The 25951-nt window shown below is 35.3% G+C and overlaps 1 long non-coding RNA gene across 1 annotated transcript; it reads left to right on the plus strand.

Moving 5' to 3' along the window:
- Positions 1–771: 771 nt before the first annotated feature.
- Positions 772–25423, plus strand: LOC123866677. The gene is made up of 3 exons (XR_006796242.1): positions 772–806; positions 14119–14122; positions 25245–25423. It is a non-coding gene; the product is annotated as an uncharacterized LOC123866677 (long non-coding RNA).
- Positions 25424–25951: the final 528 nt, after the last annotated feature.

Here is a 25951-nt window from a genome sequence, read left to right on the forward strand (position 1 = left end):
TGTCCGCGACTTCGTCCGCGCGGATAAGTATAGGTTTTTTAACCCCCGACCCAAAAAGAGCGGTGCTATAAGTTTGACGTGAGTATCTGTGTATCTGTCGGTGGCATCGTAGCTCCTAAACTAATAAACCGATTTTAATTTAGTTTTTTTTTGTTTGAAAGGTGACTTGATCGAGTTTTCAAAGTCAAAGTCAAAAGTGACTTGATCGAGAGTGTTCTTAGCTATAATCCAAGAAAATCGGTTCAGCCGTTTGAAAGTTATCAGCTCTTTTCTAGTTACTGTAACCTTCACTTGTCGGGGGTGTAATAAATTTTTAATTTATTTTATATACTATGTTTTGTCATGGTTTTGTCTAAACAAAAAATAATATTATAATGACAACGGGGGGTCAACTTCCGAACGCAATAACAATTAACATAAGAATGACACTTATGTATTCATATTTTACCAATACCCAAACAAAGTAGAAACGGTTCACACCTTGAACTAGTTTTACGCTTCTCCTAACGCGATGCTGCGCAAACTGTCCATTTCGCTAAAACTGTGCATTTCACTTCGTCACCTCGGTTATTTTAACATTGACTACCAAATATTTGAAATTAGTAGGTGATATCATTCGATAAATCTTGACAACAGAGTGAACTATAGAGTAAGGGTAGAGTGAGGGAACTCTCGATTTGTCCCTGAATCGACAATGTTATGTTAAAAAGCTACGGTGATGTAATAGAAAAATAGGGCTACCTTAGGGCTACCTGCCTCAAATGTACTAATAACATTTCACGCCTGCCAGTGACGCAAGCCTCGACGTTTTAGAAGTTTCTTCTGTCGTGAACTGAGATAATAATTACAACTGTAGATAGACCTAGAGATAAAATTGTTTCTAAATAGGGTGATGAAGAGAGCTATGTTTGAAATTTCTACGTCATGAAATCTGGAATGAGAAGATCCGTAGTCTCAACCAGAGTAACCGACGTAGCTAAATGGATTGTCAAACTGCGGTGGCAATGGGCAGGGCACATAGTTCGAAAAAACGGTAGGCTTTAGCGTTGGAAGACCCGAAACGAGGTAGGCAGACGACATCGAACGAGTTGCAAGAAGCCTCTGGTTTCAGGCGGCCCAAGACCGACCGTGAAAGTCCCTACATGAAACCTATGTCCAGTAGTGGGCGTCTATCAGTTAATGATGATAATGTCATATCATCATTAACTGCAAGCTATCATAGTATCTTAGTCAAAATCGTGCCGTGAAAAGCTATCAGACAGACAGTCAGACTGACACTACAGCTTCGCTTTTATAATATTAGTAGAGAGTATCGATTATAAGATTAAATACAACCTGTACAAAATGAAGACAATAGAAAAATCGTAAACAAATAATCGTAAAAAATTTAAGTGGGTGTGTCCATGACTCTAGCATTGAAAATTTTACAATAATTTCAACCGCTATTTCAATCAATTTTTATAAAATACATAATAGCTGAATATACATCTCTCATTTGAATAAATTATATAAAAACAATACAGAATAGGAATATTTATATGGAACCTTGGTAGTTACATAAGGACGACTGTCCAGAGCTGGTAGAGAAAGTAGAAATCCTTTTGGTGGTGAAAATGGTTTAATTAATCGGTTTACATGAAATTGTACATAATAAGTAAAATTAAAAATAGGTGTGTACGTCCGTTTCGCACCGATGGTAGGTAACGAAGGCTTCGAGTGTAGTCTGCATTCTGTATATGGTGTTATTTGACTCTCTCGGCACGTTTTGCTGATGAAGGAAGTCACCCAGCGTAACACCTCCCCCATTGGATGCGCAATTATTCGGTGATGCTGAAAGTGAAGCCGAATATTGTGGCATACTGGTAGTATTAAAGAAGTTCTTGATTCATGGAATAATGGTTTAGTTGCTCTCTCTGAGGGTTTCATCTATCTCCTGTAACAGCATGATTTTAGTAGATGTGTTCTCCGGATAATTTGGTTCTTCAGTTAGTGATATCTTCTGCTCGCATAATTTTGAAGAATTGACCTTCGGGCATTCAGCCTCTATGTAAATGAAAGCCTTAGAATTGGTTGATATAAGAATGTGCAGGTGGTACTATAGTATTACGTTACTTGAAATAAGCTAAACTGATAAAATACGCTAAATGTAACCAGATACCTTAGGACTATGATGACTCAGTTCTGTAATTGATGCGTTGCGCTTTTCTAATTAAAAAGCATTAATTGGATAAAATAATATACTTATAGTGTACTTGTATCACTAGGATGAAATTCGATCGTGGGAATGTCGCGAGGACTTGGAAGTTAGATTAGATACCTAACTGCTAAATTAAAATGTAATATGAAAATTCATTTTATTTGACCTTTTTAAATCGGGATTTTGGAAAGGGTTTTTTCCGGTTTATTCTCGAAGTATATATGTGTATAGCTTGGTTGTGAGTAATTGAACTTTGAATAGGAATTTCGGAATTTTTGGGTAAGTTAGTGCAAGTGGTGTCAGTATGAGATGAATTTCTAACTATGGATTTTGAAAATTTAACAGATTTTGAATTTTTAGAGTGATTAACTTGTACTGGTATAGTTTCTTTCAACTGATCGTCTGCAGTAGAGTTCATTTTCTTAACAATCGTAAAATTGTATTGTGCTAATTTTAAGTTCCAACGCGTAATACGAGGACTCGGGTTTTTTAAATTCGATAAATCAGGAAAATCGGAAATTATTTTAAACTTTCTGCTAAAAAGATATGGCCTAAAGTACTTAGTAGCCCAGACTACTGCGAGAAAGTCTTTTTCTGTCTTGGAATATTTAATCTCGCTATCATTTAAGGTTCGGGATGCATATGCAATAGGTACATCGGTGCCAATATGGCCTTGGGATAATACTGCATTTAAAGTCATATCAGAGGCAAAGGTTTTCAAGTTAAATTCCTGTTTAAAATCGGGATGAGCTAAAACTGGGATACTATTTACAAGAATTTTACAATTTTCGAAAGCATTAATGAAATCTGAATCATGATTAAGTTTTGCTCCTTTTTTCAAGCAAGCTGTCAAAGGCTTCGTCACCTTTGCAAAGTCTGGTATAAATCTTCTGTAAAAGCCAAGGATACTTAAAAATTCTTTAATTTCTTTGCGACTGTTAGGTAATGGATAATTTAAAACATGTGAAATATAATCTGGGTTCGCTTGTATGCCATGCGGAGAATAGATATGGCACAGAGGCGTTTCGTGTTTAAAGAATTCCGATTCATCTATTTTAATTTTAAAATTCGAACTCCTTAATCTTTCTAAAATAGCACGTAAATTCACTAAATGTTCCTGTAATGATGTAGAGAAAACTAAAATTTTGCCTAAGTAAGCTATGGAATTTGGCAGGCCTTGAAGATCATTGTCAGTAAAATTTTGAAAAGTCTCATTATTTAAATTAAGACTTAGGGTAGTAAAGTACAAGCACCTTCCTAATTTGTCTAAAACGTCGGTTAAATTTGAGATTGGATACGAATTTTCCATCGTAGAGAAGTTAAATTGTCGGAATTCATGACTTAAATTTTCATTTTCTAAATAAAATACATCGGAATATTCTTTGGCTAAATTAATTAGATTAGTAGCCTCTTCTACATTTAACTGATCTATGGGCAAACGTGATAATACGAACTCGTAATTCTGCTTATCGTCAGCAGCGGTGTCAATTTCATTTTCACACCGGGTCGACATATTTTCTTGGGAATTATAATATTGGTCAGATTTATAGTAATTAACAGGAATTTTGGTTTCTAGAATTTCCAGTTGATTTAATTCCACCTGTGGGCAATTTTGTGGAACAGGGTAAGGTTGACATGGGATATAAGTACTTGATGGGTATTGAGGTTCTGAAGGAACGTGTTTTTGGGACATTGAATATCTTCGTGATCTAGAAGGGAATTTCGTGTCACTGTAATAATTACGCTGTGAGTAAAAGGAATAAGGTCTACGAGTATGCTTATAATAATTTTGGAAAAACTTAGTTCTATTCTGCAGATGTATTATATTTAATTCTTCTTTGGCAAATTCGAGAGCAGTTTGTAATGAGGGGGGTCTCATACACCTTACTCTTGACCCTAAAGGTTCTCTTAAACCTTTTAAGAATGTTTTAAGGGCTAACTTTTGGTAAAGCGTTCTTTTTACATCGACAGTAGTTTTGACAGTTTCGTGTAGCTCTACGTAAGTAATAAGTGTGCAGAGTAAATTTTGAACCTTTTCGTAAAAGATTTGAACTGTGTCAGAACCTTGAATTAAATATGTTAAGTCTGTAATTAAAGCTATTTCATCTCGGTAATCGGAAAAACTGTTAATTAATGTAGCTTTAATTTTATTCCAGTCATCGGAAATTCCGTTGGCTGATATGGTCCTTGCTGCAGATCCAGTAATTTTATTAAGAATACCACTAATCAAGGAGAGGTTTGAAAGGTCATACTCTTGAGCGGGATTTAAAAATGAGCGTACTAATTCGTCGGCTAAATTTATAAATCTAGTTAGTGTGTGAGAATTTCCATCAAAATTCGGTAAAAACTTAAGGGACTTATTTATTCTATCTAACAGTTCTACTTGACTAAGTTCCGGCATTTTTTTTTTTAATAAATATAATTAAGTAAAAATTATCTATCGAATAATTAATTAACAAAAATTCATCAAATTAAAATAGTACTGTAATTAAACTACGCGGGTGAGCAAAGATCGTAATATATTATAGTACCCTGCGCAAAAGTTAATATAACAACCAATAAAAAGGATTTCATGTACTTACAAAACCCAAGTCGCTGGCGAGCTTCGATCCATCGATTTCCAGTATGACTCGAAGTCTTCAGCGGCAGCTCCTATGACAGTAGCTCCTGGTAGGTTCTCTAGTCCTGACAAGGAAGTTTAAGGCGTTGACCTGATTTTTAGGGGATGCACCACGACGACCTTGAACATCCAGGACTATATCCTACCGGCTGCGCCAGTTACATAAGGACGACTGTCCAGAGCTGGTAGAGAAAGTAGAAATCCTTTTGGTGGTGAAAATGGTTTAATTAATCGGTTTACATGAAATTGTACATAATAAGTAAAATTAAAAATAGGTGTGTACGTCCGTTTCGCACCGATGGTAGGTAACGAAGGCTTCGAGTGTACGGTGATTCTCAGATTTGGCGCAAATCACATATCAGGTCAAATAAAAAAATAATGAATGGAGTTACAGATGAGAATTGCATTACAAAAGAACTCTTGTATATTCAGCTACGGGTGCCCCAAAATTTAAAATTGTAACTACAAAGGTTACTTCAGAAATAATATTTTTGATATTAAAAACTCACCTCCTTCTGCGGGTAAAACAGGAGTCTCAGGAAAAATCGCTATGATTTTCAAAGAAGACGGTTTTAAACGAGCTCGAGTTTTTCACATATTATTATATACATACTGAGAAGCAATTAAAATGCATTTTTACACGTACGAATCATTTAATTACGTCATAAAAAAATAACAAATGTTTGGCACAGAAAAAAAGTCATTACCTGCAACTGAGATGGCACCTCCAAAATATCCTTCTAGTATACATATTGCCATCCGTTCTCCCCTGCCCCGTACTAAGCCATAATCGGTCTATCTAGGCATGTTGTGGAAAGTGGCCGTGCACTTGTAGAAAAAAAAATATTTACGTTTTTGGTGCCGAAAATGGTGTTTGGCACGACTTTTCACTCTTTACCTTCAACATCATTTTAGGGTAAGTAATTAGTTTTTCTTAATAATTTTATCTTCTTTCATGTACTATTAACAATATAAGTATCTAGTTTGAAGTTCAAATATATTGCATTTTAAAATACGACGTTAGACAATTAAAACTGCCAAAACCTCACTTACGCTCTATCATTACCGTAATTTTGTTAAATTAAGGTAATGATGTTGAATTGAAGGAGGTGATCAATTTTTCAGGAAATAATGTTGTGCCAAAATTGTGTAATTTTCTTCATATCCTTTGACATTAAATCACGTGACAAAATATTAATCTTCAGTAATTCTTTAACTAATCAGTTGAATTAGTAGCCCATATTGTTACAAGCGATTTAGAAATAACTATTCGAAATCCTTGCAACTCGAGGTATTTCAATATTAAAAATAACCATCATATATCGATTTTAGAAACTACCATAGTGAAAAGAAATAGTCAAAAAACGCGCGAAAAAAAATTAGCGCAGGCTAAAAACACAAAAAACAAACAAAAACGAAGAACTAAAGAAAGATCTAGAAAAATATGCGAAACGTAAAGAAGAATGATGGAGTCCTTTCATTCCTTCTTGGATATTAGGGCTGCAGCAGTTGTTTTCTAGGTCTTCCTACCTTTGGTTGCTGCTTTGACATGGTTCCACGAGAATTCCACTCTTTTAAGGTCTGCTTCAATGGGCCTCCTCTAGGAGTTTGTTGTTCGACCAAGTCTCATTTGACCGCCAGGCTGCCAGGTAGGCAGGTTTCGATAAATGCCACTTGAGCAACGTTTTCTTCCTCTCTTCGCAAAATATGCCCGACCAATCACAATCGCCTCAAAGCTATTTCCTTATTAACTGGGAGTTGCTGGCATTTGTACCACAAGTCCTCATTTCTGATCGTGTTAGACCAGAAAATGCGGGGAATAACACTGAAACTCTTATTGTGGAAAACCTGAATTTTGTGGATTAGCGATATAGTTGTTTCCACGTTTCACACCTGTATAAGAAGACTGAATTTACAAGCGATTCAAACAGAGAGAGCTTTAGCTTTTATAATCCAGTTATTGACATCAGCCTTGGCACCGCCGCTAGGAGAAATGATGCTACCGAGGTTATAGAACTCCTCCACCTGTTTAATTGGTTTGTCTTCTAAATAAAATGGTTCTGAAGCAGTAGAACTTATCCTCATCTTCACTGTTTTCTTTGTGGTAATCGGCAGACTAGTTAAGGAACTTTGTCTTGTAGGTATTTTGATTTGGACTTAATGTATTCGAGTCAATCTGATATGAGAACAAGGTCATCCGCATAGTCAAGGTCTTCAAGTTGCCTACTGCTCCATGATATCCCTTTCGGACTATTGGTGACACGACGCATAACTTCGTCGATAAGCAAGATAAATGTGAGGTCAGTGGTGAGGAAGACATCCTTACTTAACTCTACGGATTATTTTGAGACTAAAGAAGAATAGAAAATCAAAACTCTTTGTTGACTCCAAGACAACAAAGAGTACAGAGAAAAAAAAATACTTGAAAATTAAAAAAACATATAGAAAAAATAAAAAGAAGTAAGCCTATTGAGAAAATACTGTTTAAGATAACAAGGGATTTAGAAGAAAATCATCCACAGAAAAATAATGTGCTCCTTGTGAACATACCACTCCTATAGTAATAAAAGATGTTATTTATTCGTCAAAACCTCTACAATTGACGTCAAGGGCTAGCTTTGTGTAATATACATTGTCGATGGTGTATGTCAATAATTACTAGGCTTTTGTTTCGACGGTTTGACGTGTTTTCGAATAAAATGGCGTATCGAAATGACCATGGTTATTAACTTCTTGTAGTATATTTCAGTGGCGACGAGGATGGGATTATATAAAAAACCTTTACAAGAAACTCTATCAGTTGAAACAAATAAAACGGAAGAAGTTTCCAGGAAAGCCAGGAATTCACCAAAAGTAAAAATACTTTCTGATGTACGTTTCCATTGGACTAATACTCCTTTCTTTATTAATGGCAGATTACTTCTTAAAGATAGTACGCGTACGACTGATACTGGTCATGTCTGAGAACATGCCCCAGATAATCGACCTTTCTGCATTTGATCGCCAAAATTAGGTCTCTATCTTTACCGATGCATCTTTGTCATTTTTATTTTTTGAACCCAACTTACTCGCAGTAATTTTCAGTAGCAGTTGCTTATTGCGCAGTACTTTTTTCATTTTCATGAATAATTCACGGGCAATTTCAATTCAGGTCTTTATTTCAGAATCTGGATCCCATTCTTCATTTACCCATGTATCAAGATATTTGTGCATTGAAACTCTTTCGAGTGTTGTACATGTGAGAGTTCTTATTGAGGTTTGTTGCGGTTTTCTTGATACTGTACATAAACTTAGTCTTTGAGAGATTCATGCTTAAACCCGACTTTCTGCTACATTTATAAACGCTATCTATTATTTTCTAAAGATCTTGGGAACTAGAAGCTAAAAAAACAGTATTATCAGCGTATCTAATATTATTTATATTTATTTGTTTACCTTGACATCCCATTCCTTATTTTCCAATGCTTCTGAGATGATAGCGTCTCAGTATAAGTTGAACAGAAGCGGAGATAAGATGTGTCCTTGTCATACCCTATGGCCTACCGCTACTTCATCTGTTTCCTCAACTTCAACTATTACTGTCCCAGTCTGCCACCAGTAAGGGTTCTTAATGATCTTTATTTCCTTGCCAACGAGTTCAACATACTGCAAACGACGAATAAGTACCACTTGATGTACACGGTCAAAGGCTTTTCATAATCAATGAAGGAAATTCATACATCAGTTTGCATGTCTCTATATTTTTGGACTAGTACGTTTATAGCAAATAATGCTTCTCAGGTTCCAACACCAAATCTAAATCCAAACTGACTCTCATTGAAGTAGTTGTCACATTTATTTCTAATCCCTTAAGAGCTGATAAGTAGAAACATCTTTGGAACATGACTCATGAGGCTGATAGTGCGGTATTCATTGCATGTCTTAACATTCCCAAGATGTTGCAATGATTCCTTGACATGTGTCTGCGAACATTTTATTTTCTATAAATCGTTTTACAAATTCTTTTTGACTTCAGGGTCCAAAATTGGTATAACTTTATCATCAACTAAAATGTTTATATACGACACCCTTCGCAGGTCTATCATTTCTATGCAAATTAAAATAATCATGTTTTCGCTCATACTGTTCTATCACCAAACATTTGTTTTCGTGATAATATGCTCTCGCAGCATGATTATTTTATACATTTCAAGTAAAATTTATAGGTGATGATATGTCTGGAATAATATTTTTGTTAAAGTTTGCAATATTTCCGTTATTGATTCTGTTTACTTGAGTAATAAGATGAAGAAATACGTTCTTTTTTGAAAATGAAATATTGCTTCATTACCATCACATAAACATCAACGCCTTCTCCACCAAAATCATTACCAGTACACTATAAATCATTACCTTCAGTAACTGAAAATTTCAAATGCATATATCTCTGAAATTCATGGGTGCAATTTGATATAACTTGGTCATTCTTTTTAATTTCACCTATATTTTAGTTTAGTTCAGCAATTTTCACAATTTAAAAAATTCTCTTATTTTCTCCGATTTGCGCCAAATCAGAGAAGTACCCTGTAGTCTGCATTCTGTATATCGGTGATTCTCAGATTTGGCGCAAATCACATATCAGGTCAAATAAAAAAATAATGAATGGAGTTACAGATGAGAATTGCATAACAAAAGAACTCTTGTATATTCAGCTACGGGTGCCCCAAAATTCAAAATTGTAACTACAAAGGTTACTTCAGAAATAATATTTTTGATATTAAAAACTCACCTCCTTCTGCGGGTAAAACAGGAGTCTCAGGAAAAATCGCTATGATTTTCAAAGAAGACGGTTTTAAACGAGCTCGAGTTTTTCACATATTATTATATACATACTGAGAAGCAATTAAAATGCATTTTTACACGTACGAATCATTTAATTACGTCATAAAAAAATAACAAATGTTTGGCACAGAAAAAAAGTCATTACCTGCAACTGAGATGGCACCTCCAAAATATCCTTCTAGTATACATATTGCCATCCGTTCTCCCCTGCCCCGTACTAAGCCATAATCGGTCTATCTAGGCATGTTGTGGAAAGTGGCCGTGCACTTGTAGAAAAAAAATTATTTACGTTTTTGGTGCCGAAAATGGTGTTTGGCACGACTTTTCACTCTTTACCTTCAACATCATTTTAGGGTAAGTAATTAGTTTTTCTTAATAATTTTATCTTCTTTCATGTACTATTAACAATATAAGTATCTAGTTTGAAGTTCAAATATATTGCATTTTAAAATACGACGTTAGACAATTAAAACTGCCAAAACCTCACTTACGCTCTATCATTACCGTAATTTTGTTAAATTAAGGTAATGATGTTGAATTGAAGGAGGTGATCAATTTTTCAGGAAATAATGTTGTGCCAAAATTGTGTAATTTTCTTCATATCCTTTGACATTAAATCACGTGACAAAATATTAATCTTCAGTAATTCTTTAACTAATCAGTTGAATTAGTAGCCCATATTGTTACAAGCGATTTAGAAATAACTATTCAAAATCCTTGCAACTCGAGGTATTTCAATATTAAAAATAACCATCATATATCGATTTTAGAAACTACCATAGTGAAAAGAAATAGTCAAAAAACGCGCGAAAAAAATTTAGCGCAGGCTAAAAACACAAAAAACAAACAAAAACGAAGAACTAAAGAAAGATCTAGAAAAATATGCGAAACGTAAAGAAGAATGATGGAGTCCTTTCATTCCTTCTTGGATATTAGGGCTGCAGCAGTTGTTTTCTAGGTCTTCCTACCTTTGGTTGCTGCTTTGACATGGTTCCACGAGAATTCCACTCTTTTAAGGTCTGCTTCAATGGGCCTCCTCTAGGAGTTTGTTGTTCGACCAGGTCTCATTTGACCGCCAGGCTGCCAGGTAGGCAGGTTTCAATAAATGCCACTTGAGCAACGTTTTCTTCCTCTCTTCGCAAAATATGCCCGACCAATCACAATCGCCTCAAAGCTATTTCCTTATTAACTGGGAGTTGCTGGCATTTGTACCACAAGTCCTCAATTCTGATCGTGTTAGACCAGAAAATGCGGGGAATAACACTGAAACTCTTATTGTGGAAAACCTGAATTCTGTGGATTAGCGATATAGTTGTTTCCACGTTTCACACCTGTATAAGAAGACTGAATTTACAAGCGATTCAAACAGAGAGAGCTTTAGCTTTTATAATCCAGTTATTGACATCAGCCTTGGCACCGCCGTTAGGAGAAATGATGCTACCGAGGTTATAGAACTCCTCCACCTGTTTAATTGGTTTGTCTTCTAAATAAAATGGTTCTGAAGCAGTAGAACTTATCCTCATCTTCACTGTTTTCTTTGTGGTAATCGGCAGACTAGTTAAGGAACTTTGTTTTGTAGGTATTTTGATTTGGACTTAATGTATTCGAGTCAATCTGATATGAGAACAAGGTCATCCGCATAGTCAAGGTCTTCAAGTTGCCTACTGCTCCATGATATCCCTTTCGGACTATTGGTGACACGACGCATAACTTCGTCGATAAGCAAGATAAATAACAGTGGTGAGGAAGACATCCTTACTTAACTCTACGGATTATTTTGAGACTAAAGAAGAATAGAAAATCAAAACTCTTTGTTGACTCCAAGACAACAAAGAGTACAGAGAAAAAAAAATACTTGAAAATTAAAAAAACATATAGAAAAAATAAAAAGAAGTAAGCCGATTGAGAAAATACTGTTTAAGATAACAAGGGATTTAGAAGAAAATCATCCACAGAAAAATAATGTGCTCCTTGTGAACATACTACTCCTATAGTAATAAAAGATGTTATTTATTCGTCAAAACCTCTACAATTGACGTCAAGGGCTAGCTTTGTGTAATATACATTGTCGATGGTGTATGTCAATAATTATTAGGCTTTTGTTTCGACGGTTTGACGTGTTTTCGAATAAAATGGCGTATCGAAATGACCATGGTTATTAACTTGTAGTATATTTCAGTGGCGACGAGGATGGGATTATATAAAAAACCTTTACAAGAAACTCTATCAGTTGAAACAAATAAAACGGAAGAAGTTTCCAGGAAAGCCAGGAATTCACCAAAAGTAAAAATACTTTCTGATGTACGTTTCCATTGGACTAATACTCCTTTCTTTATTAATGGCAGATTACCTCTTAAAGATAGTACGCGTACGACTGATACTGGTCATGTCTGAGAACATGCCCCAGATAACCGACCTTTCTGCATTTGATCGCCAAAATTAGGTCTCTATCTTTACCGATGCATCTTTGTCATTTTTATTTTTTGAACCCAACTTACTCGCAGTAATTTTCAGTAGCAGTTGCTTATTGCGCAGTACTTTTTTCATTTTCATGAATAATTCACGGGCAATTTCAATTCAGGTCTTTATTTCAGAATCTGGATCCCATTCTTCATTTACCCATGTATCAAGATATTTGTGCATTGAAACTCTTTCGAGTGTTGTACATGTGAGAGTTCTTATTGAGGTTTGTTGCGGTTTTCTTGATACTGTACATAAACTTAGTCTTTGAGAGATTCATGCTTAAACCCGACTTTCTGCTACATTTATAAACGCTATCTATTATTTTCTAAAGATCTTGGGAACTAGAAGCTAAAAAAACAGTATCATCAGCGTATCTAATATTATTTATATTTATTTGTTTACCTTGACATCCCATTCCTTATTTTCCAATGCTTCTGAGATGATAGCGTCTCAGTATAAGTTGAACAGAAGCGGAGATAAGATGTGTCCTTGTCATACCCTATGGCCTACCGCTACTTCATCTGTTTCCTCAACTTCAACTATTACTGTCCCAGTCTGCCACCAGTAAGGGTTCTTAATGATCTTTATTTCCTTGCCAACGAGTTGAACATACTGCAAACGACGAATAAGTACCACTTGATGTACACGGTCAAAGGCTTTTCATAATCAATGAAGGAAATTCATACATCAGTTTGCATGTCTCTATATTTTTGGACTAGTACGTTTATAGCAAATAATGCTTCTCAGGTTCCAACACCAAATCTAAATCCAAACTGACTCTCATTGAAGTAGTTGTCACATTTATTTCTAATCCCTTAAGAGCTGATAAGTAGAAACATCTTTGGAACATGACTCATGAGGCTGATAGTGCGGTATTCATTGCATGTCTTAACATTCCCAAGATGTTGCAATGATTCCTTGACATGTGTCTGCGAACATTTTATTTTCTATAAATCGTTTTACAAATTCTTTTTGACTTCAGGGTCCAAAATTGGTATAACTTTATCATCAACTAAAATGTTTATATACGACACCCTTCGCAGGTCTATCATTTCTATGCAAATTAAAATAATCATGTTTTCGCTCATACTGTTCTATCACCAAACATTTGTTTTCGTGATAATATGCTCTCGCAGCATGATTATTTTATACATTTCAAGTAAAATTTATAGGTGATGATATGTCTGGAATAATATTTTTGTTAAAGTTTGCAATATTTCCGTTATTAATTCTGTTTACTTGAGTAATAAGATGAAGAAATACGTTCTTTTTTGAAAATGAAATATTGCTTCATTACCATCACATAAACATCAACGCCTTCTCCACCAAAATCATTACCAGCACACTATAAATCATTACCTTCAGTAACTGAAAATTTCAAATGCATATATCTCTGAAATTCATGGGTGCAATTTGATATAACTTGGTCATTCTTTTTGATTTCACCTATATTTTAGTTTAGTTCAGCAATTTTCACAATTTAAAAAATTCTCTTATTTTCTCCGATTTGCGCCAAATCAGAGAAGTACCCATGGTGTTATTTGACTCTCTCGGCACGTTTTGCTGATGAAGGAAGTCACCCAGCGTAACATGGTCACAATTAATTAACTATTTGTATTCTTAATTTTTACTTCAATATTATGAAATAACGTGTATAGATTGGGCAACCGGAAAGGTCATTTTCCGGTACCTGACACTTATTATCAGGTAAGTATTTCTTAGGAGCAAAATGTTCTGGATTCGCGAATACCTAACCTAAGCCTTTCTCATTCTGAGAGGACACCCGTGCTCAGTAGTGGGCCACGAGGATTCAAAATATAATGATGATGCTTATGCTAATATTAACAGGGCTCTCTCCGTCACTCGATTCATACAATCGTAATTCCAATTTCATTTGAATATTAAGCAACCAAAGTCCATGAAATTTTGCAGATATATTCTAAAAACTAATATCTGTGTCTGTGGTGTTTTAGATTTTTCTAAAAATATACAGTTTTAAAATTACAGGGGCTCAAAGATTTGTATGTAAATTTTTAAGACCGCGTAACTTTGAAACCGAATATTTTAACAGAAATCTGGAAAACCGCAGACATAGGTATTAGTTTCTAGAATATGTCTGCAAAATTTCATGGACTTTGGTTGCTTAATATTCAAATGAAATTGGAACTACGTTTGTATGAAGCGAGTGATGGAGAGACCCCTCTTAAACGCTTGAAATTCTACTATTAGCTGCTCGGAATGTAGATTCTTCCCAAACATAACTCAGTAGATTCCTTAGGTCAAGGCTAGAAACCTGATACTAATAAAAAAGTAACAAAGAAGCACATTCCTACCTAGATACTCTAATGTTATTTTGGTTTGTACTAGAGATGGGCTATTTCACAGGTTCATGTGAAAAATCACAAAGTTTGAAAATTATATTATTGTAATCTTGCTTTATTTTAACCTAGATTTTGTCCGTGTGGATATATACGTAGGATTTTTAAAAATCCCTTTGGAACTCTTTTCCGGGATGAAACGTAGCCGATGTGTTAGGTCAGGATAATAATCAGCCAAATCGGTTTAGTTAAATTGTAGTGTAAAGGAGTTACAAACATACACACACACAAATTTTCGCCTTTATAATTTCAGTGTGATTTCGTGTGCGTATGGCCCTCAACCCGAGCTAAGATGCTAAATAGTTAGCAAGCGAGAACATTCGCATTGCTGCGTGTAAGGAAAAAGAAAACATCTAGTTAAGTTAAATTCACAAACGACAAACGACTGTAAGTGTGAAAATTATAAATCACTTTCCATGGAAAACCACGTGTGAAATATTATTAGCGCTTTTAATTTTAATCATAATTGCTAGTTCAATATTACAGTAGCAAATAACTAAGCCTAAGTCCGAAAATTGAAAAAATCATTTTCCGTAAAAATCATCTGTTAAATCATTATGAAGAAAAAAATAATTTACCAAATGAAAATGATTTGAAAGTAGCAATAATGGCCATCTCTAAATTTTACTCTTTTGATTAATATCGAACGCCTAATTAGCATACACTCAATTAATTTTGGAAGATCTCTTTAAATATATTATTTATCAATAATGATTTATTTGTATCGATCGATCCTCAGAAGATCAACCTTCTGGTTTCTTGATATATTATTATGATACAGAAAAATAACATTATTTGATTGGCCTCAGAAAGGATTATAGATTTGATAGAAGTGCAGTTTTCTATGTTTAACAGCGATCTTTGAATTTGATTGATAGTTTTACTATGAATATATTTTTTATTTAAGTAAAATTAATTTTATATGTTTTATCATTTTTTATGTAAATCTTAAAATTTATTTAATGTGGTAGTCTTATTGTAGACAACTCTCTCTAAGTACTTAAAAATTATAACTCTACGAAAAAAATTATGGTTTAAAACAATTATTAACAACAATTTTTAACCGTCAAATAAATTTTAACGACGCACGACAATCTATACTTCTATATCTATACTAATATTATAAAGAGGAAACCTTTGTATTTTTGTATTTTTGTATGTTTGTATTGAATAGGCTCAAAAACTACTGGACCGATTTCAAAACTTCTTTTACCATTACTTAGAGGGATTCTTCCGAATCCGTATAGGCTATATTTTATCCCGGAAAATAGATAGGATTTTTCGTGGTAGTGAAAATTGTGGAGTAAGGCGCCGAAAAAACTGCCGTACGTTAACGATTCTCGCGAACGCTGCCTAAATGGTTAGAAATGTATGGTTGACTTTTATAGAAAAGTTGTAGAACTCAATAATGTCTACAAAAAAGTCCGCGATAGTATAAACCAAACATTTATATTTTAGCCATTATAACCACTTTTCCATAGAATAAAAGTAATTAAAATTATTAGCCTATGTTTATTAATCATATTATCGTCAAATACTAATCCTTATCCAAATAAACTATTTATTGAGATAGGCTACTTTTTATCCCGGAAAATCAAAGAGTTCCCACGGGATTTCGAAAAACCTAAATCCACGCGGGCGAAGCCGCGAGCATCGGCTAGTTAAAAATATGTTGATAGATTTGCTATGCAAAAACTCTGAAAATAACAATTTTATTCCGTAATTAAATAAATACATATTATTTGGCGATTGTACAGATGAGCCTTAAACACAAGTGTAAATTAAAAATTTATAACACCCCCGACGATCCAAAGTATTTGAGTTTTCCAAAACATCATTTTCAAATAAATAATTATGTATTTAGGCAACGTCCATCTTGACAGCTTGACATTTGTCAATTGACATAATATTAAGAACCTAACGGTTATCTAACCTTCTTTTCTACAAGAAAACTAGAAAAGAGCTGATAACTCTTAAACGGCTGAACCAATTTTATTGGATTAAAGCTAAGAACACTCTCGATCAAGCCACCTTTCAAACAAAAAAAACTAAATTAAAATCGGTTCATTCGTTTAGGCGCTACGATGCCACAGACAGATACACAGACACACAGATACACAGATACACAGATACACAGATACACACGTCAAACTTATAACACCCCTCTTTTTGGGTCGGGGGTTAAAAATATAATCAGGAGGTTACTATTAGGAATTAGTAAGGAAACTTTAATAATAATAAACCTACTGTAGTACATACAGTACTACAGTAGGTAGGTACATGCACTAAACTTAAACTTTTAAACATCTTTTCTTTTTTCTTCGACAGCACAGACGTAGGTAAACGCGTCCCATCTTAGACCACATCATCACTTTCCATCAGGTGTGATTGTGGTCAAGCGCTTGCCTATAGTAAATAAAAAAAAACAAACGTGGAACCTGTATAGTTCGCGACAGGTCTACATGGCAATCAGGGTGGGGACGCACCGCACACTCCCACAACACCCTCGCTAACCGTATGGTGACGTGCGAGTGTGCGAGGCGTCCCCCCGCCTCATACCTCGATTGCCATCTCGACCTGTCGCGTACTATACCTAGTATCTACTTACATATTATTATCGCTGATCGGTTGACTTTTAGACTAGAGACAGCAATATTGACTAGAGACCTTTATACTTACCTATATATTTTCTGTGTATAAGGCGATTTGAGCGTCTTGAATTTAGGCGAAGATTATGGTTAAAACACAGGGCACAGAATATTTTAATATTTCCACGTCGCTCGTGGTAAAAGAAAATACAACTAAGTAGGTACTTACTAGGGCAAAACGTTTTAAATAGCGGTTCACGGTTTCAAATACCGATAGGTACCAGAAAACCTATAATGAATCCATGTCCTAAGTCTCCTAACCATCGCCGTTGAAATGTTCAAACTCAAACTCAAACTCAAATTATTTTTATTCAATTAAACTTTTACAAGTGCTTTTGAATCGTCAAAATAATCTACCACTGGTTCGGAATGCTGTTCCTACCGAGAAGAACCAGCAAGAAACTCGGCGGTTGCTCTTTTCAAATTTACAATTTACAATAATATGCCATACTGTATACAAGCAATTGCAGCGCCGTGTATTGCTGGAGCGCATCAAATCCAAGCTTTTTTGTCATTTACATAATCTTCGATTGTATAATAAGCTTTTTTCAGGAGCATACTTTTAATAGATTTTTTAAACTTGTGTAAAGGCCAGTCTAAAATTGATTGTGGAATTTTATTATAAAATATTACACTCATTCCCACAAACGATTTTCCAACTTTCCTGAGGCGGAGCGTAGGATATGCGAGCCTATCACGGTTTCTAGTTTGCCGGTCGTGGAAATCACCGATTTTTTTGTAACTATGAATGTTTTGTCGTACAAAAATTATATTAGCGTAAATATATTGAGAAGCTACTGTAAGAATACCTATTTCCTTAAATTTCTCTCGTAGGGAATCGCGCGGTTTTAAATTATAGATTGCGCGTATTGCCCTTTTTTGTAAAACGAAAATTTTTCCAATTTCTGCCGCTTTACCCCATAGCAAGATTCCGTAAGACATAATACTGTGAAAATAGGCAAAATATACAATTTTTGCAGTTTCCACATCAGTTATCTGTCGAATCTTTCTAACAGCGTAAGCAGCAGAGCTGAGTTTACCAGCAAGTGTTGATATATGGGCGTTCCATTGAAGCTTTGCATCTAAAGTTATCCCCAGGAACACGGTAGTTTCTTCTACTTTCAACATATCATTATTTACCATTAAATTAAAATCATTTGCCGTCTTAGTATTGGGCAATGCGAATTCGACACACTTAGTTTTCTTTGCATTTAAAAGCAAATTATTAACAGTAAACCAATGAGTAACCTGCGATATGGTTCTATTTACATCGTCAAAATTATTATAATTTCTATCGACTTTAAAAATCAATGACGTATCATCAGCAAATAGTACAATATCGCAAGTATTTTGGACGAAATATGGTAAATCGTTTATATATACCAAAAACATGAAGGGACCTAAGATAGAGCCTTGTGGAACACCCATTAGTGAGGCTGATCCGGATGACTTCACATCATTTACACATACAGTTTGTATACGATCACTGAGGTAGGACGCAATGAGACTAAGCGCAGAGTCTTTGATTCCATAGTGGTGTTAGTGCCGTTGCATTATGAATATTATAATTTAACCCTTTTTAAATCTTACTACCAAAAAATGAATTTGAACATCTCAATCTATGTACAAAAGTAGACAAAAGCACCCTACTAAAAATTAAATAAACAAACAATATTAGCTCAAAGTAAGCAAATACTAGCACTGCCCGCGGGGTTGCATGCGTCAGGGGGAACTGACAGACAAACTCTTAAGCAATTAGCCCCAGGGCAGTAATGGACACAGGATACATCAGACATGTGGCTCTGTTTGAATTGGTTTTTTGAAAATGAATTACGTTGTTAATTGAATTTGTTTAGTAGCTGTACTGTAGCTACCCTTTACCTACCTAATATCTAACCAATTGTATGACCGACTGCAAGAAGAAGAGTATTTAAAAATATATAGGCCTTACTAGATGATGCTCGCGACTTTGTTCGCGTGGACTTAAAAAATTGCGTTGAAACTCTTTGATTTATCAAAGAAAAAAGTAGCCGTCTCCAAGAAGCAAACTAGGGCTGTACCTACTGTACCAAATATGTAAATATCTAATGCTCACGATTTTGTCCCAGTGAATTTAGGTTTTTCCTTAAAATCCGAGGGAACCCTTTGGTCCCTGGGATACCAGCTATCTTTGTAGCAATTTTCGTCAAAATTGGTTAAACGGACAGGCTGACAGTAACACGAAAAGCTAACAGACAAACAAACAGCCTGATGCACCTTCGTATAAATACCTAATTGTAGTATGGATTATATATATTTTCACATAGCTAGGTGGGTGTCTAACTTATCAAAGAAACATAAATATTATTTTTTACCGACTCCATAATAATCATAATAACCTTGTTTTGACGAGTATCCAAGGGAGCTCCCGTTGTAATTTGAATTACCTCCAAAAGTTTCATTTAAAGCTGTTTTATCCAAATTGGTTTAGCAGAGTTTTGAACCCGAGACCCACCGCTCAGCATTGCTTCGCCAGAGCGTTTGTCGTCAAAAAAAGCCAATTCCAATAAATAATGAATATTTACAAGGCTTACCAAATCTGCGGGGCAACTAATGGATTCCAGCCAAATGTGCGGGATTAGCGGCCAGCAGGATAACCGATGTCGCAGGGGAGGGTAACTAAGTACCTATGACGTTTAATATTCGGCTACTAATTTGTGGGAATTAAATACGCATAACAATAACGCGAATACAGATTTTTTAGAAAAATATTTTTACTCAATTAAATCAAATAAAGTAATAATCGCGGGCATGATTTGTATAGTAATAATTAGATAATGCTAGCTTTAAGTTTTATTGTAATACTAGCTGACGCCCGCGACTTCGTCCGCGTGGATTTAGGTTTTTCGAAATCCCGTGGGAACTCTTTGGTTTTCCGGGATAAAAAGTAGCCTATGTGCTAATCCAGGATATTATCTATCTCCATTCCGAATTTCAGCCAAATCCGTCCAGTAGTTTTTGCGTGAAGGAGTAACAAACATACACACACACACACACACACACACACACACACACACACACACATATATACAAACTTTCACCTTTATAATATTATATATAGTGTGATTAAAAAAAAAAAAAGTAATGTGAATCGTCAAATGCATCTAATACCTACTGGTTCTGAATGCCTTTCCTACCGAATATATTACCGATACTAGGGTTGAAAGGGCAACCTACACACAGACACTTTCGGATTTGTAATAGGTATTATTAGCAGTAGAGAACATCTCTATCACACACTTTTTAACCCCCGACCCAAAAAGAGGGGTGTTATAAATTTGACTTGTGTATCTGTGTATCCGTGTATCTGTGTATCTGTGTATCTGTCTGTGGCATCGTAGCTCCTAAACGAATGAACCGATTTTAAATTAGTATTTTGTTTGAAAGGTGTCTTGATCGAGAGTGTTCTTAGCTAGGATACAAGAAAATCGGTTCAGCCGTTTGAAACTTAGCTCTTTTCTAGTTATCTTATAAAGGTTTTTTTTTTGTCGGGGGTTTTTTAAATTTTGAGTTATATGTATACTTACTATTAGCACAGTATAATCCGTACACTGTATTTTTAGTATGAATATGCCTATTTAGTCCTTTATTATTTAGATAGTTTAATTATTGGCAGAAAAGTGTCGGCATACGATCAACACGCGCCTAACACGCGTCCAACACGTGTTAGTGGTTTTTAAGTTTCATCAAACACCTTACTTGTTAAATTACCCTTTTATTGCATAAATAAAGTACAAGGTTTATTGAATGACAATTAGTTAGCTTTTGATTGCTTTCTCACCTTTTTTTAAGGTGAGGAAAATCCGTCATGGATACCAATTACCACGGGACACGGGGGAGCACAGTGGTATTGTCGGACTCCTACCAACTAAAAACCTCATGAAGTTCCATCCCACCGCTGTCGACGGAGCACAAGGGACCGACAACGCCTCGTTACTTCGCCAGCCGATATCCGCCGCAGCAGACCCATTATCAATCCCTTATCCCTTAGAAGAAAATAATGATTCGAATTTGAAGCCTTCCTTTCACGAAGAGTATAAAAAAAAGTCAAACCCTTATCCCCTCGAAGAAAAGAATGATTCGAACTTGAAGAATTCCTTTCGAATTTACGAAAAGTATAAAAAAAGGTTTCTCATGACACATTCTAAAATACTTCTCACGGTCGTATTCATACTATTTTATTTTACCCTTGAATATCATAACAGAAATACTTATGTTATCCTCTCAAAACATTTAAAAAGTTATAAAGCTTAGCTGTATCACTGGTAGCGTGTGATGGTTATTTTATCCCATCTATTTATAATATTATATTCTGTGATCCCACTTGAACCTACGCGTGTCATTTATAGGACGTGGTATAAAAAGCATGATATCACTTACTTCAAGTATCATTAGTATATTAGTAGAGATTATAAACACTTTAATTTTAAGTACCTACGTATTAAAAATATTCCCATGAGATTTTATGAAGTATACCAATTTTATTTTAGCATTCAAGTGGTTCAGACTTCCAGATACCTAAAAATCGGTGGGAATTCTTTGTATCAGTGTCCATGTTTTCAGCCCATACGTCATTAGATAGAATACACCTACCTATTATTTACTTGAAATTAAGAAACTATTCTTTATACTTACACGGAGAGAAGTTAGTATTACAATTAATGACAAAAACTAAAAACTCAGTAGGCCTTAACCATTTTGAGTCACCAACCAATCACAAATGAAACTATATTTTCAAATTGAATTTCGAATGTTTTTGAAAAGATACTTATTTGCATTGGTTGGCCACTCAAAATGGCTAACGCGTACTAAGTTTTTGTCTTTTACAATTGATTACGTAACAGAGCCTTGTACTAACTTCTCTCGGTGGGAAGAGTATAGTCATCATCATCATGAGCAACCCTTCGCCGGCTCACTACAGAGCACGGGTCTCCTCACAGAGTGAGAAGGGTTTTGGCCATAGTCTACCACGCTGGCCAGGTGCGGATTGGCAGATTCACACACCATTGAGAACGTTATGGAGAACTCTCAAGCATGCAGGTTTCCTTACGATGTTTTCCTTCACCGTGAAAGAGTATCTGAGTATCTTAGATTCAAATTATGTGGTAGTCATATGGATGTCGAATTAAGCCATAATAATATATCCCATTATTCAGCCAATTACATGTTCGATAGACGTGAAATCTGCGTGACATTGGCTCATTCGCCACGCGTAGGAGTTTGGTATATTATCACAATGTGTGTGTATATTTTGTTTGGTTACTAATTTAACGCTTGTTAAATACAAATTAAGTAGACGGTGCTACAATACAGAAACATTTTACAAATATGACGTACTAGCTGATGTCCGCGACTTCATCCGCGTGGATTTAGGTTTCTCGGAATCCCGTGGGTACTCTTTGATTTTCCGGGATAAAAAGTAGCTTATATGCTTATCCAGGATATTATCTATCTCCATTCTGAATTTCAGCCAAATCCGTCCAGTGGTTTTTGCGTGAAGAAGTAACAAACATACACACACACACACACACACACACACATACAAACTTTCGCCTTTATAATATTAGTGTGACTAGCTGCTGATGTCCGCGACTTCATCCGCGTGGATTTAGGTTTCTCGGAATCCCGTGGGTACTCTTTGATTTTCCGGGATAAAAAGTAGCCTATATGCTTATCCAGGATATTATCTATCTCTATTCCAACTTTCAGCCAAATCCGTCTTGTAGTTTTTGCGTGAAGGGGTAACAAACATATACACGTACATACACAAACTTTCGTCTTTATAATATTAGTGTGATAACTGATAACTATATCTATCTACACATTATAACTTTTTTCTAAGAGTAGCTGCTAAGTTATTTGCTGACTCTTTTCAGTAGAATCTATTTTCTTCAAACTAGCGGTGGAGATCTATTTAATACAAATTAGAGGGTAGTTAAGTGCAGTCTGACTACAATTTAAACACAGAAACATTTTAGAAATATGACGTATATTATATTTATCTACACATACAACTTTTTTTTCAAGAGTAGCTGCTAAATTTTTAAACTTTAACCCCCGATTAGGAATAACCCTCGGATAGGCCGAAGTATTTATCCACTAAGCTATAACTTACCTCAGTCTTAGTTAGTTACTTTAAAGTTCTTTGTTGGAACTCCCGTCTCCAGGTGTTAATAGAGTCGTGTAAAATGCTCTCGAGTACCCCTAACAAGTACCTCTTGGGTGCTAGTTTATTGTTGCCAGAGACTTACTACGAAAACCTGTCTTGGTACAATTTATTTAATAACCACCATCCTGTAAAATAAATTAAAAAAATAATACACTAGGACCAAAAATGTCTGCCCGAAACGCTAACAACATCGCCCCAGAAAATGTTAAAATTAAGAAATGTTGTACTATTACGCGCTTTTTTTTAATGTGTTAATTTAAATTGAAAAGGGCAACCGCCGAGTTTCTTGCTGGTTCTTCTCGGTAGGAACGGCATTCCGAACCAGTGGTAAATTACTTTGACGATTCAAAAGCACTTGTAAAAGTTTATTTGAATAAAAATCTATTCTATTATATTTGAGTACACAATACTCATTAATTTGTTCCTCTTTTTCGGGGTACAGTTTGACCGATTGCGCCGGTGTCAAACCGTTTACCCTTATCGCCGACACTCCTCGCATCTGTCGGTGCATGGTGCATGAGAACAATGCATGCGTTCATGCGCCGATTTTTTATCGAAAAAATGCATTTCCAACCAAAAAACACGGTTTTCGGGCACAAAACGGGGTGTTGGGATTAAGTTGTGTACAGTTAAAATAAAAAAATAACTTTTTATACGCACGTTTTAGTCCAAACGTGCGTATAAAAAGTTATTTTTTTAAATCTCATAATTAATTTTCGTTCATCATATTTTTTTATATTTTTTTGTAAATTTTAACTGGGCAAAAATTTTGGAGATTATATAAAAACATTACCTGTTCATTTTTCATGAAAACTCTTCCGTAAAGGAAATAATAGATTTCGAGAAATTATGAGTAAGGGCGCCTTCGAATTTGCTGCAAAGTGCCGCGCTGCTTTAAAGAACAAAAAAGCAACTCAAAAATGTAAAATGCCATACTTGCGTCGTTTACCGGTTTCAGCCATTTCTAAATACTAATACCTACATTCTTTTTAACCTAGGACCATAGGTTGTTTCTTATTAATTAATATTAATAATAATTGTGTAGGAAATAATTATTTCCTACACAACCGAATCAAACAGCGTCAGTCAAACAAACAGCAATGTTTACTTCCAACAGCCAGTAGGCCAGTACACAAAACCACTAAATCTGCGTCAAAATCGGCAATAACGGCAAGTCGACGCCTTTGTGCGCGAGTGTACTCAGGGGGCACCTGGCGTGCTCTATTGAGGCCCATTGTTGGACCCCCAGTGCTCTGAGTAGGGTACCTAAATCTTGGCAGTTTTCAGGATAAGTAGTCCCTTACACATAATACTCGTAGCTCAGACATAGCTCAGTCGTTTGCAAAGGTGAAGTAGGGCAAGTAGTAGCAATGGGCACGGCACATAGTTTGAAAAAACTACGTTGCAGTCCCAAAGTGCCAGAATGGTGATCTTACACTGGTAAGCGTAGCAAGCGCAAAAAAAAAATGGAGTAGCAGGGAACCACTGGATTCAGGTGCAAGTCCGTGGCGTGTGGACTGTGGAAGTCGCTACAAAAGACTTATGTCCAGCAGTGGATGTCTATCGATTGACAATGATGGTGATGATGGTATATTTTAGCATTAGTATTAGTATTTCATTTATTGCAAGATTGTAAGTATCTAAAAAAGATGTTACATAAATTTTAAGTAGGTACGTATCACAATCTGCCATGACATGGCGTGCAAAATTTACTATCTTTACATACATTTTCAATAAGTACATAAAATATCATTTTTAATCAATAGAAAATTTAACAATTCAATATATAAATTAGCAAAAGACGTTACAGTCATATTCAAAGAAAATTAAACATTAATAGGTAGGTACTCCTGGAGTCACAATTATAAAATAATTTACGTACATTTAGATACGTTGTGCAGTCCCCAAGTGTTAAGCTATGGTTTCCTCCAACAGCGGTGCCGTTTTTAAACGGACGCAATGTGATGACCGCAAAAAGACGGCCGTAAACATGTGGAATGTTCGAGACTGCATTGACCGTTTTATTACGGTGAACAGACCACAAAGTACGTGTCAATGGTTGGAAATGGACGAACTTGATTTAACGTTACTCGTATATTTGGAAGATGAACAATCATCAGAAGACGAAAATAGTCTAATCTTTATGTTTTACATTATATAGCACATCATGAACCCGCACAAAATCAATTAAAATTTCATCATCCTCGCTGGTCCAGTTGATGAAACTCATTTTGAACAAAAAATATTTTAAAATGGCACGCAAATTAATATTACGCTTGAAAATACCTTCACCGCTATGAAAAAAACGTTGACAGACACTTCAACACCGCCAAGACGGCCGTCATGCAAATGGCGGTACCGCTTTTTGACGTTACGGTGTCAATTACCGTTATCTAGGAAACCGCGCCATATTGTTTACATAAACAACGTTCTAGTGACGTCATTCACCGCTGTATTATGGCCGCTACATGATGGTACCGCTTTTGGAGGAAACCAGAGCTTTAAAGAAATAGAATTCTCTGTAGAAGTTATTTTTTAATAGATGATGCCCGCTATTTCGAGCGGATTTGAAAACTGTTTAATTTTCCGAGATAAAATTCATGCAAAGATTTATGT

Source organism: Maniola jurtina, chromosome 7, assembly GCF_905333055.1.
Source record: "Maniola jurtina chromosome 7, ilManJurt1.1, whole genome shotgun sequence".
NCBI lineage: Eukaryota > Metazoa > Arthropoda > Insecta > Lepidoptera > Nymphalidae > Maniola > Maniola jurtina.